The sequence below is a fragment of the Nyctibius grandis genome, chromosome 1, assembly GCF_013368605.1.
Source record: "Nyctibius grandis isolate bNycGra1 chromosome 1, bNycGra1.pri, whole genome shotgun sequence".
Classification (NCBI taxonomy): Eukaryota; Metazoa; Chordata; class Aves; order Nyctibiiformes; family Nyctibiidae; genus Nyctibius; species Nyctibius grandis.
This window is the reverse complement of record NC_090658.1, coordinates 72,151,470-72,161,884: the sequence shown is the minus strand read 5'-3', so window position 1 is coordinate 72,161,884 and position 10,415 is coordinate 72,151,470. Positions and strand designations below refer to the sequence as shown.

Here is a 10,415-nt window from a genome sequence, read left to right as displayed (position 1 = left end):
TGTGGTATTGGGGAGTGAAATGAATCTGAGTGAAAGCAGCAGACAGAGGGGGTCCGCTCCAAGAGAGGCAGTCAGCGAGCATGGGTTGGGGTGTGCGGGCAGCTTGGAGGCATCCACCTCCTGGGGACTTGCTCGGGGGGGGCTGGCATCCAGGGACCAGACTGCCAAACATGGCAGGGAGTGTTGAGGAAGGGTATGTTAGCAGCCTTTGAGTCTGCAGCAGGAGGTTTCTCGAGAAGTCACAAAGAGGGAGATCTGTCTGCAGGAATCGGGCAACAGTAAATACCTGCCAGCCTGGGATCTCACCTGCGCTCCCAGAGCCGCAGCCTACCGGCCACCACACTGCATGAAACACTCTGTGAGGAGCAACCTGAGGAGAAGGAACACGCCTCCACAAAATCCAATGTGAATCAAAGTGAAGACATTTATTAAGCATAAGCTGTCCCTTTTATACATTTTGTACTTTCCCTGGCTGTAAGCATGTGCATTGCTATTCGTTAATATTACTAAACATACTCTTCTTTGATGTGTTGATTGGTCACTGCTCTGCCACTGGTCCTTCCTTAATTGGCTCCATCAGTTCTTGTTTCTTCTCCTCCGTGTTCGGCTCCCACCGGCTACTCCCTCAATTCTTGTTTGCTCAGCTGCTGTTTTTCCTCATCTCTCGAAGGTCGGCTTGTTGACACTAGCTACATGAATCTTCTCACGCAGCTAGGCCTTCACTCCATACTCTCATACTTCTGGCTCATTACATGACCATTCTGCTCCAAAAACCCCTCTACAATTCCCCCTTTCTTTTCTTGAGCCAGAAAGGCCGTGTTTATTGTCCGCTGCAGGGCCCTTTGCAAGCAGGAGAATAAACACGGTAATACAAGGATGATAATACAAATCACAAACAATCCCATCAATAGCATTTTAATCAATCCGACCAGCCACCCTCCAATTCCCAAATTACCCAACCAGTCATCCAGGAACCCATGCTGTTCCCGTATTTTCTGTGTGGCATCCATGAGCTCTTTGATCTGCTTATGAATTGACCTGGAATGATCATTCAGATCCATGCAACACATCCCCTCAAACTCCTGACATCCGTGACCGTGCACTAATAATAAAAAATCTATAGCAGCTCTATTTTGTAAGGTAGTATGTCGGATACTATCTACATCATTGGCTAATGTTCCTAAAATTCTAGAAGTTTGATCAGCTCTTTTTGCAACCCAGCAAGCTAAATTTCGCAATTGTGTTAGTCCTTGTGCAGCAGCCACACCCGGTGCAAAAATAGAAGAAAGAACTACTTTGGTCCTAGACCATAGTTCTACCTCATCTTTACATTCTTTCCCTAAGGTAGTGACACTTCTTTTAATCTTGTGTAGGTTAGTGTGGTTTAATATGACCTTTCGTGTAGGCATTAGTAAGCTTAATTTACCTATGGTACACGGACCTCCCAGTTTTTTACTGGGCAGCCCTGGCCAAGCCCTATCTCCACAAATTAGGAATAAACCTTCTGGTAATTTTCTAGGCATGGCCAAATCCGGTGCTGGCTCTGTTCGACTACGCCCTACGTTTGCACACCAGATAGATTCATTTTGCCACAATGGATTACTGGGTGTGACATTTTGTAATCTCTTTATGTCGTTCTGATAAATGTTTGATCCCTCTGTGTAATTGAAAAACACACAGGATTCTGCCTCTAAAGTTCCTAGGATGTCAAGTTCTTGGGGCTCTAAGGGACTGACAGGCAAGCTATCGTCCCATAAATCCCAATGTTCGCCACATTTCATTGCATTCTCACAGAGGCTCTGTTTCAGCACATTCAACCCTGCCACTATCTCCTTACTTTCAGATCTGTTTAAGGGGACCCCCACTAGAAATGTATGAAAGGGTTGTTCAGGCTGAGTTAAGGAGGCACAAAACTGCGTCTGGTTCAAGCTCCGCATCAGAGTCACTGTCCTGGTTTGGCCCAAACCAGGCCAATTAGTCTTAGAGAAACCAAGGTCACTGCTAAATTCCTCACTGCTTACGAGTGAAGAGCCAAAGGGGGGTCGCAGCTGCAGGGGGGAGCAGACAGGGCAGGTGACCCAAGACTGACCAACGAGGTATTCCATCCCACACACGTCATTCTCACTTTCCTATTTATCACTAACCCACTGCCTCCTGGAGGTGGGGCCCAGGAGGGAGGGGCCCTCCTGTCTCCCACTGATTGGTACCAGCTTTACCAATTTTCCAGTTAAAAGCCTGCAGGTGTGATGGCAGGGAGAGCTATTGCATTTTGCCCTCTGCCTGTGCTGGGGGGAGCTATTGCATTTTGCCCTCTGCCTGTGCTGGGGGAGCTACTGCATTTTCCCCCTCTGCCCGTGCTGGGGGAGTAAGTCTGCCCGAGGAGGATTTCCAAGCTCTCGATCTTGGTTTTGTATATATTTGTATATATTTGATTATTTCTATTATTGTTATTATACTCTTTTTCATTACTATAGTTTATTAAAACTGTTTTAACTTTCCAACCCATAAGTCTCTCTCCCTTTTCCCTTTCCCCTCGCGTGGGGGGTGGGGGGTGGGGGGGGAGGGTTAACAGAGAGCATCTGCCACAGGTTTAATAGCCAGCCCAGCTTTAAACCGTGACAGTCACCCAAACGTTGTGACTCCCCTTCCATGGTGTAGGTGGAAGGACTATCGGTTGATGACCTTTTGTCAGGTCCAGGATCCAAAGCAGGCTTAACACAGAAAAAACAACCCCTTGCTTCATCATGACTGCTCCTTTTGCTCCCTTTTCTATACCTCCCACGCAAACCTTTTTTCACACTTCCCGCAGTCAGGGCACTGGATCTCTCGAGAGGTCAGTGTTCCGAGGCAGATCCTGAGTTGGCTCCTGTAGTTCAGGTTGTTTTTGTAGCCACGGCTTCACCCACTTAGCTGGTACCCATTTGGCTCCTGTATCTGTAACGACACATGCATACCCTCGACCCAACGTTATTAATTTCATTGGACCTTCCCACACACCAGTCACCCCATTTTTTACCATCACTTTGGCTTGTTCCTGTTCTTTCTGAAAAGCCTCCATACCTCCCTTTAACCCTGCACCATGTTTTACTGCTGGAGGTACAGAGTAGTCCTGTGGCAAGCTTAAAAAGTTTAGTACATAAAGCGCTTTACACAACCTGTCAGGAGGAGATAGCCCTGGCTCTCCCCCTTTTTGTTTTTGTAAAAGGTGTTTCAGAGTTTGATTCATGCGCTCCACAATAGCTTGTCCCGTTGGTGAATGTGGGACACCTGTTACATGTGTTATACCCCACAGTTGGAGAAAGTCCTGTGTGGCACGTGCCACATAGCCTGGGCCGTTGTCCGTTTTAATCGTCTGTGGAATGCCCAGGGCTGCAATAGCAGAACGCATGTGTCGTTGAACGTGTTTGCTGGATTCGCCTGTTTGTGCTGTAGCCCAGGTAGCAAGGGAGAAACAGTCAACACTCACGTGGACATATTTCAGCCGTCCAAATTCGGGGATGTGTGTTACATTCATTTGCCATATCTCCAACGGTCCAGTACCGCGGGGGTTGACACCAGGTGCTAAACCACCCCCAAGATGTTGACAGTCTGGACAGGACTGGACTATCCCACGTGCATCTGCACTGCGTAGCCCAAACTGACGCTGCAGTACCTTAGCAGATTGATGGAAAAAGGCATGGGATCGTTGTGCTTGAGCAAAGCGATCAATTGAAGGCGCAGCCCAGGCAGGTGCGACAAGTTTGTCTGCCCGAGCATTGCCTTCAGCTAAGCCTTCCAGGAGTCCTGTGTGACTACGGATATGTGTGATGAAATATGGATGCAGTCGCTCTGTCAGCAAAAGCCATAATTCATGAAAAAGTTGGTATAGTTGTTCATTAGCTGTCTCTTTGAGCAGAGCACGCTCCATCCTCTGGACAATCCCTACGACATATAAAGAGTCACATACCACATTAACAGGTGCTGTGTTCCATCGCCTGAAGACCTCCACCACAGCTCGCAATTCTAATTGTTGTGTAGACCCTTGAATGTCAGATAAAATTACATCATTCCACTTCCCATTGTCTAACCATGTTAGTGCTGCTTTTTGAGCTTTGCCTCCAGCATCTGTAAAAATGGTGACACCACTGACCGGACGTTCTGACCTTTTTGGTAATTCTTCCCATTGACCCAATTGCAGCACAGAGAAGTATTTGTGAGGGGGTAGATGTACCTTCAACTCGCCCCTATAATCCAATAACGCAACTTGTAATGGTATGGAATTTTGTAATGCCCATTGTAGATACTCTGCAACCAGTGGAATAACCAAAAAAGCAGGTTCGACGCCTGCTATCTCTACAACCCTCTGCCTTCCTTTCATTACAAGTTGTGCTATGGCCTCTACTTTCGTAGTGATGGTACGTTTTGGTTGCATAGGCAAAAAGATCCATTCCAGCACATGTAGAGGATCCTTGTCAGTCACCCACTGCATAATTAATGCCAGGGGGTGGCGATCGTGATTGATAACCAATACTCCAATACTGTAATCTGGGTCCCAAGGGTGAGTGTATGCCATAGCTATTTTGGTACTCAGGTGTTTCAATGCCTGCTCAGCTTCCTGTGTCAATGTGCGGGGGGCATCTGCACCGCCTCCTCCCTTTAGCAATTGCATCAAAGGTGCCAATTCAGCATTGGTGAGACCACACAGGGTTCGCACCCAATTGAGGTCTCCCAACAGTTTTTGTACATCATTTAAAGTACTGATATTCACACGAATTTCTAGTTTTTGGGGTCTAACAGTTGTTTTGGTAATTTCCCACCCAAGGTACTTCCAGTTTTCCTCCTGTTGTACCTTTTCTGGAGCTATTTGCAATCCACCTTTTGCTAGTTCAGTCTGCAGTGTATGAATCAATTGTTTTTTATCCAATTGTTTCCCTGCTATTAGAATGTCATCCATATAATGGTATATAATCAAATTTGGAAAATTCCTTCGCACAGGAGCAAGTGCCCAGGCCACATACATTTGACACATTGTCGGTGAATTTTTCATTCCCTGTGGTAACACAACCCAATGATAGCGTTTCATAGGTGCAGCTTTGTTCACTGATGGCACCGAAAAAGCAAATTTCTGATAGTCATAGGGGTGCAAAGGGATGGTGAAGAAACAATCTTTTAAGTCAATGATTAAAATGTCCCAGTCTTTAGGGATCATATTGGGGGATGGGAGCCCTGGTTGTAGGGTTCCCATATCATCCATGACCTCATTGATTTTTCGAAGGTCATGTAACAAACGCCATTTGCCACTTTTTTTCGGAATAGTAAATATTGGGGTGTTCCATGGGCTTGTTGTGGGCTCATTATGACCTTTTTCCAGTTGCTCCTGTACCAAGCTTTCAAGGTGGGTGATTTTTTCTGCAGACAGCGGCCATTGATCAACCCAAACTGGGGTTTCTGTTTTCCAGGTTAGTTTTAGGATTGGTCGCCCTTCATCAATGGCCGCCTCTAAAAACCCTCACTGTTAGTTACCAAACGTGCCCCTAATTGACTTAATGCATCTCTCCCCAGTAAACAAATGGGGACAGGCATCACATATGGTCTTACTGTACAGGTACTCCCATCCTGCAATTTGCAACAAATCACATTTGTACTGATTTTAGTGGTCTGTATTCCCCCGACCCCCAAAATGGGCGTAGGGGGGATCTCCAATGGCCACGAATGAGGCCACGCTGCTTGACTGATTATTGTAACGTCTGCTCCAGTATCAATCAGCATAATTACCACGCAAGTTTTCCCACCAGGTTCTTTTAGTGTTACCCGTTCTGTTGGTTTTGCCTTGCTGATATCCATTGCCAGATAAATGTCAGCCTGGCCTGTTGATCCAAAACCCCCAGCCCCTCTTATCTGATTCCCAGCTGTGGGCACAGCTGATTTAAAGGGGACCAGTTGTCCAATTTTTTCTCCTTTGGGTATATGAATTGGTGGCAGGGGGGTCCATACCATAATAGATATGACCCCTGTAAAATCGGCATCGATTATACCGGGTAAAACGAAAAGACCTTTTCGGGTCGTAGAGGATCGCCCGATAAGTAAGGCACTCAACCCGTGACCCAGTGGGCCTTTCATATCGGTGGGTATACATTGTACTTGCGGGTCTATCAGAGTCACCTCTACTGCTGTGGCAATGTCCACCCCAGCACTCCCTCTTGTGGCGGCGGCGACGCCATCCAGGCAGCCCGGGTGGAAGACCTGTTTTGTGTCATCGCGCTGGGTCTCCTCGTGCTCGCCCCCCCGTTTCCCAGCCGAGTTCCCTGCTTAGTGAATCTAGATTGGCATTCATCTGCACGGTGACCGTATTTCCGGCAGCGATTGCAGGTCCCTGCAAACTCGTGACTTTTTACTCGGCATTGAGCCTTAAGGTGTCCCGGCTTGCTACAGTTGTAACATTTTGGTCCCTGATTGCCTCTCTCTGACCGTACTAGAGGTTTCACCGCAGCTGCAAAGGCTGATGCCATGTATCCTGCTGTTTCTTCCGTTGTTCCTAATCGCTCACACGCATCCATCATTTCTGCCAGGCTAGAATTTTTGGGTAATGTCTGTAAAATGCGCTTACAAGTAGGATTGGCATTGTCGACTGCCAACGACATTAGCAACGCCTCTCGAGCTACATCGGTCAGCGATGCCCTTTCCAATGCTTCACGCAATCTTTCTAAAAATGTCATATAAGGCTCAGATGGACCTTGCCTTATTTTTGTATAGGCAGGAATTACTTTCCCATCTTCTGGGAGGGTTTTAAAAGCCTCTCGGGCTAAGGTGGCAGTAAGTGCCAAGGCTTCTGGTCTAAGTCGTGCCTGTCGTTGTGGATCACTAAACTGCCCTTCTCCCACCAGTTGGTCAAATGTTATCCCTAAAAGAGGATCATTATCTCCCCTCCCCAGGTTTTCCACCGCTGCAGCCTGTGCTGCGTCATGTCACCTCGTCCGCCACAAGAGTTCCTGCATCGGGGTTAAAATCATCGCCATCAATTGCTTAAAATCAAAAGGTGTTAAAAGCGTAGACATAAAGATACTATTTATAAATGCTTGGGTATAAGGTGCATGCAACCCATTTTGTTGTACCGCTTTCTGTGCCTCCTTAACAATCTCCCACTGTAATCCTACCCAGCGCGGTGGTTCTCTCCGATTTCCCAAAATAACTGGGAAAGCTGTGGGCAGAATCTCCCCCTCCACTAGCGCATTCTGTATAACTCCTCGCCACCGTAATTGCGGATCGTCTCCTCCCCCGTCCCCCATGACAGAGTGCATACCAACATTCCCATCCATATTTCTCATGCGGCTAGTCCCAGCCGCCTCAGCACCGCCCCCGACCCCCCTGGCCCCCCCGCGTAGGCGTTCTCTTTCTTCTTCTCTCCTCTGCTCCTCCTTATGCTGTCGCTCAGTTAAGGTCGTCTGTCTTTCCAGGTCTTGTAATTTTGCTAACAATTTTTCCGCCCAAGCCACCGGATTCTTAAATTTCCCTGGACCGCCGGCAGGCGATGGGGGAGATGACGGGGGCAGAGGGGGATATTCGTATTCGGCGCGATTTGCGAGATTGGCGGCTCGCGGAGGCTTGAAGGGTGGGGGGGTGGGCTCGGGCTGATGCTCATCAACCTCCATTTCCTCCGGTTTAGGGGGCTCCCCTGTTGGTTTAGGGGGTATTTCAATTTTCTCCCGCTCTTCTGGTGGTGCGGAGGGGTTTGAAAAAACCGGTATTGGCGGCTGACCAAAAACACGAAGACCTCTCGCCCCAGGGTTAACCTCTGTTGGACGCAGAGCCGTAAAAGCCCCTGCTGCAACAGCCCTCTCTGCTTTCATTTCTTGAAGAGCAGTAAGAACAGCCCTCCATGCAGTTGCCAGTTCTATTGCCTCCTTTTCCCCACTGCTTATCGCTTCCCATAAACCCTTTCCAATATCTTCCCAAGTGTCCACCTTAAAAGCGCTCTGGGGGTCCGAAGGGAACCCATGCTCTCGACACCAAACTAACAGTCTCCGGAGCAAATGCTCATCATGTTTCACTCCTCTCTTAGAGAGGATATGTAGGAGAAGCCTTACTATCGCACTTTCTTCTTTAGAAATATTTTGGCCCATCTCCTTTTTCCCCCGGCTGCTCACCTCACTAAGTGTCCCGTTGCAACGTTCTTTTCTTTTCTTGCGAGTCGTCCTCCGTCTCGCCCCGGTCTTCAGACCTGCTGAGCCGTACTCCAGCCGGTGTACCTCCTTCTGGGCTATTCCCCGAACTTGCCGTCGATCAGCGTCTCATCAGGGTCACCATCTGAGGAGAAGGAACACGCCTCCACAAAATCCAATGTGAATCAAAGTGAAGACATTTATTAAGCATAAGCTGTCCCTTTTATACATTTTGTACTTTCCCTGGCTGTAAGCATGTGCATTGCTATTCGTTAATATTACTAAACATACTCTTCTTTGATGTGTTGATTGGTCACTGCTCTGCCACTGGTCCTTCCTTAATTGGCTCCATCAGTTCTTGTTTCTTCTCCTCCGTGTTCGGCTCCCACCGGCTACTCCCTCAATTCTTGTTTGCTCAGCTGCTATTTTTCCTCATCTCTCGAAGGTCGGCTTGTTGACACTAGCTACATGAATCTTCTCACGCAGCTAGGCCTTCACTCCATACTCTCATACTTCTGGCTCATTACATGACCATTCTGCTCCAAAAACCCCTCTACAGCAACCTTTGTGAAGGGTATGAGCCAGTGAAAACTAGTGGTGCTATGCAGAGGTTTGCCTTACTGAAGGCTGTTGTGCAGTCAGATTAAGCAGGCATTAGTGAGGGTCCTGGTCTCCAAAGGATTGCTGTGCAGCAAAGCCCGGCACAAGCCAGGTTCCTATACCGGAGGCTCAGCCTGGGCTACAGCTTCCTTGAGAGGGGAAGGAGAGGACAAACATGTTTGACTGTTACATTGCTAATAAAAAAATCACTGATCTTTGCAAATTCGGACTCAAAGTTGTAGTCATATTGTTCTAGTTGCTTTTTAAAACTCTAAGGATCTCTGCACTATTACATGATCAGGCATGCATTCACACAAGCGCTCTCTTCAAAATATGAAACAAAACACACTGATGCTGAGAACTCAGTTGCATAATTTCTACGAGAGAAATAATTTTATTTGCTATGTGAATATTGCCGTAAGACCCGTTTACAGCTATCAGGATTTTTCCGTATAAGTGCATATCTTCCCTGGGCTAAAGTAATTACATTTAAATGATGGTTTTGTTTTCAGAGTACTGCAGAAGGACAAGTATTCAGACCTCAGAGCATTCACAGTGAAATGGTGTCGTAGTAGATGCATTTCAGTTCCACTTGCAGCAATCTTGATTGTTTAAGCAAGATCTACAGAACAAAATTGTTCTATGTCTTATGAAAACACATGCAGATGCTCCTTTCCTTCTGATATTTTAACAAGGAATTTATTCAGATGTTATTGCTATGAATTAAATTTTTGCTTTTGTGTCTCAGTCTCTCATATGTATGTGTATGCCCATGGCCAAATCCTGGGTCATCTTTCATGTCAGTCAAAGAAGAAATGGCATAGCATGAGACCCCTAAAATTTCTTAGTAGCAGGCAGAGAAAAGAAGTAGGCTGAGGAGCTGTAGGTAGGTAGCATCTTGAAGGTGTCTCTGAATGAGCCTTTACATTTTTTTCTACAGAAGAATGTCAGCTGGCATCTATCCAGAATACACAAAAGATAATATGATGGACTTAAATTTTAAAGCTTTTTCAATGAGGATTCTCCTAAGATTAAAGTGAAGCAAAGCAGACCTCCCCCTTAAGGAAGTATTTTACTTAATAGTAGCTGATAAGAATTTTCGTACATCACATTTGTACTACTTGTCTAGCTGTAGATGTGATGGTAAGACCTAGAAACAAGACTGTTTCTCTTCTACATTAATTTTGCTGGACTCATTTTTCTGTAAAAGTGTTTCATTTATAGGATGGCTTTGTGAGGTCCTTTCCTTCCAGTGTAATCAAAAGTTAGGGTAAATAGAAAAGATCATTGTCCTTTGTATTATGGCTAAGGAACATATCTGCTTTCTTTCTCTAAATTGCTAGAATATTTCATTTGGAAGGGATCTACAATGATCATCTAGTCCTTGTTGGTAAGAGGTTTTCTGCTGTTCTCAAGTAGTGCATTGACAGTGCCAGCTACTGGTGCAGGAAGTGCTGGTAAGGGTGATGTAAATATAGGGAAGCACTGGAACAGGGCACCCAGGAAAGTTTTTACATCTCTATTATTGGAGTGTTTTAAAAAAAAGACAGGTAAAAATCTGATGGCAATATTTTAGGCACAGTTTAGCTTGCCTACTCAAGATGCCTCCCAGTTCCATTTTCTATTATCTATTGATTTTTATCACATATCTCAAACTGTGTTGGTTTTTTGTTTGTT

The 10,415-nt window shown here is 46.3% G+C and overlaps 1 long non-coding RNA gene across 1 annotated transcript; it reads right to left on the bottom strand.

Moving 5' to 3' along the window:
• Positions 1-490: 490 nt before the first annotated feature.
• Positions 491-8,212, bottom strand: LOC137670918 (uncharacterized). Its single transcript, XR_011049369.1, has 3 exons — positions 8,124-8,212; positions 2,789-2,934; positions 491-840 (listed from the first exon to the last, which is right to left on the bottom strand). It is a non-coding gene; the product is annotated as an uncharacterized lncRNA (long non-coding RNA).
• Between the last annotated feature and the right edge of the window lie 2,203 nt (positions 8,213-10,415).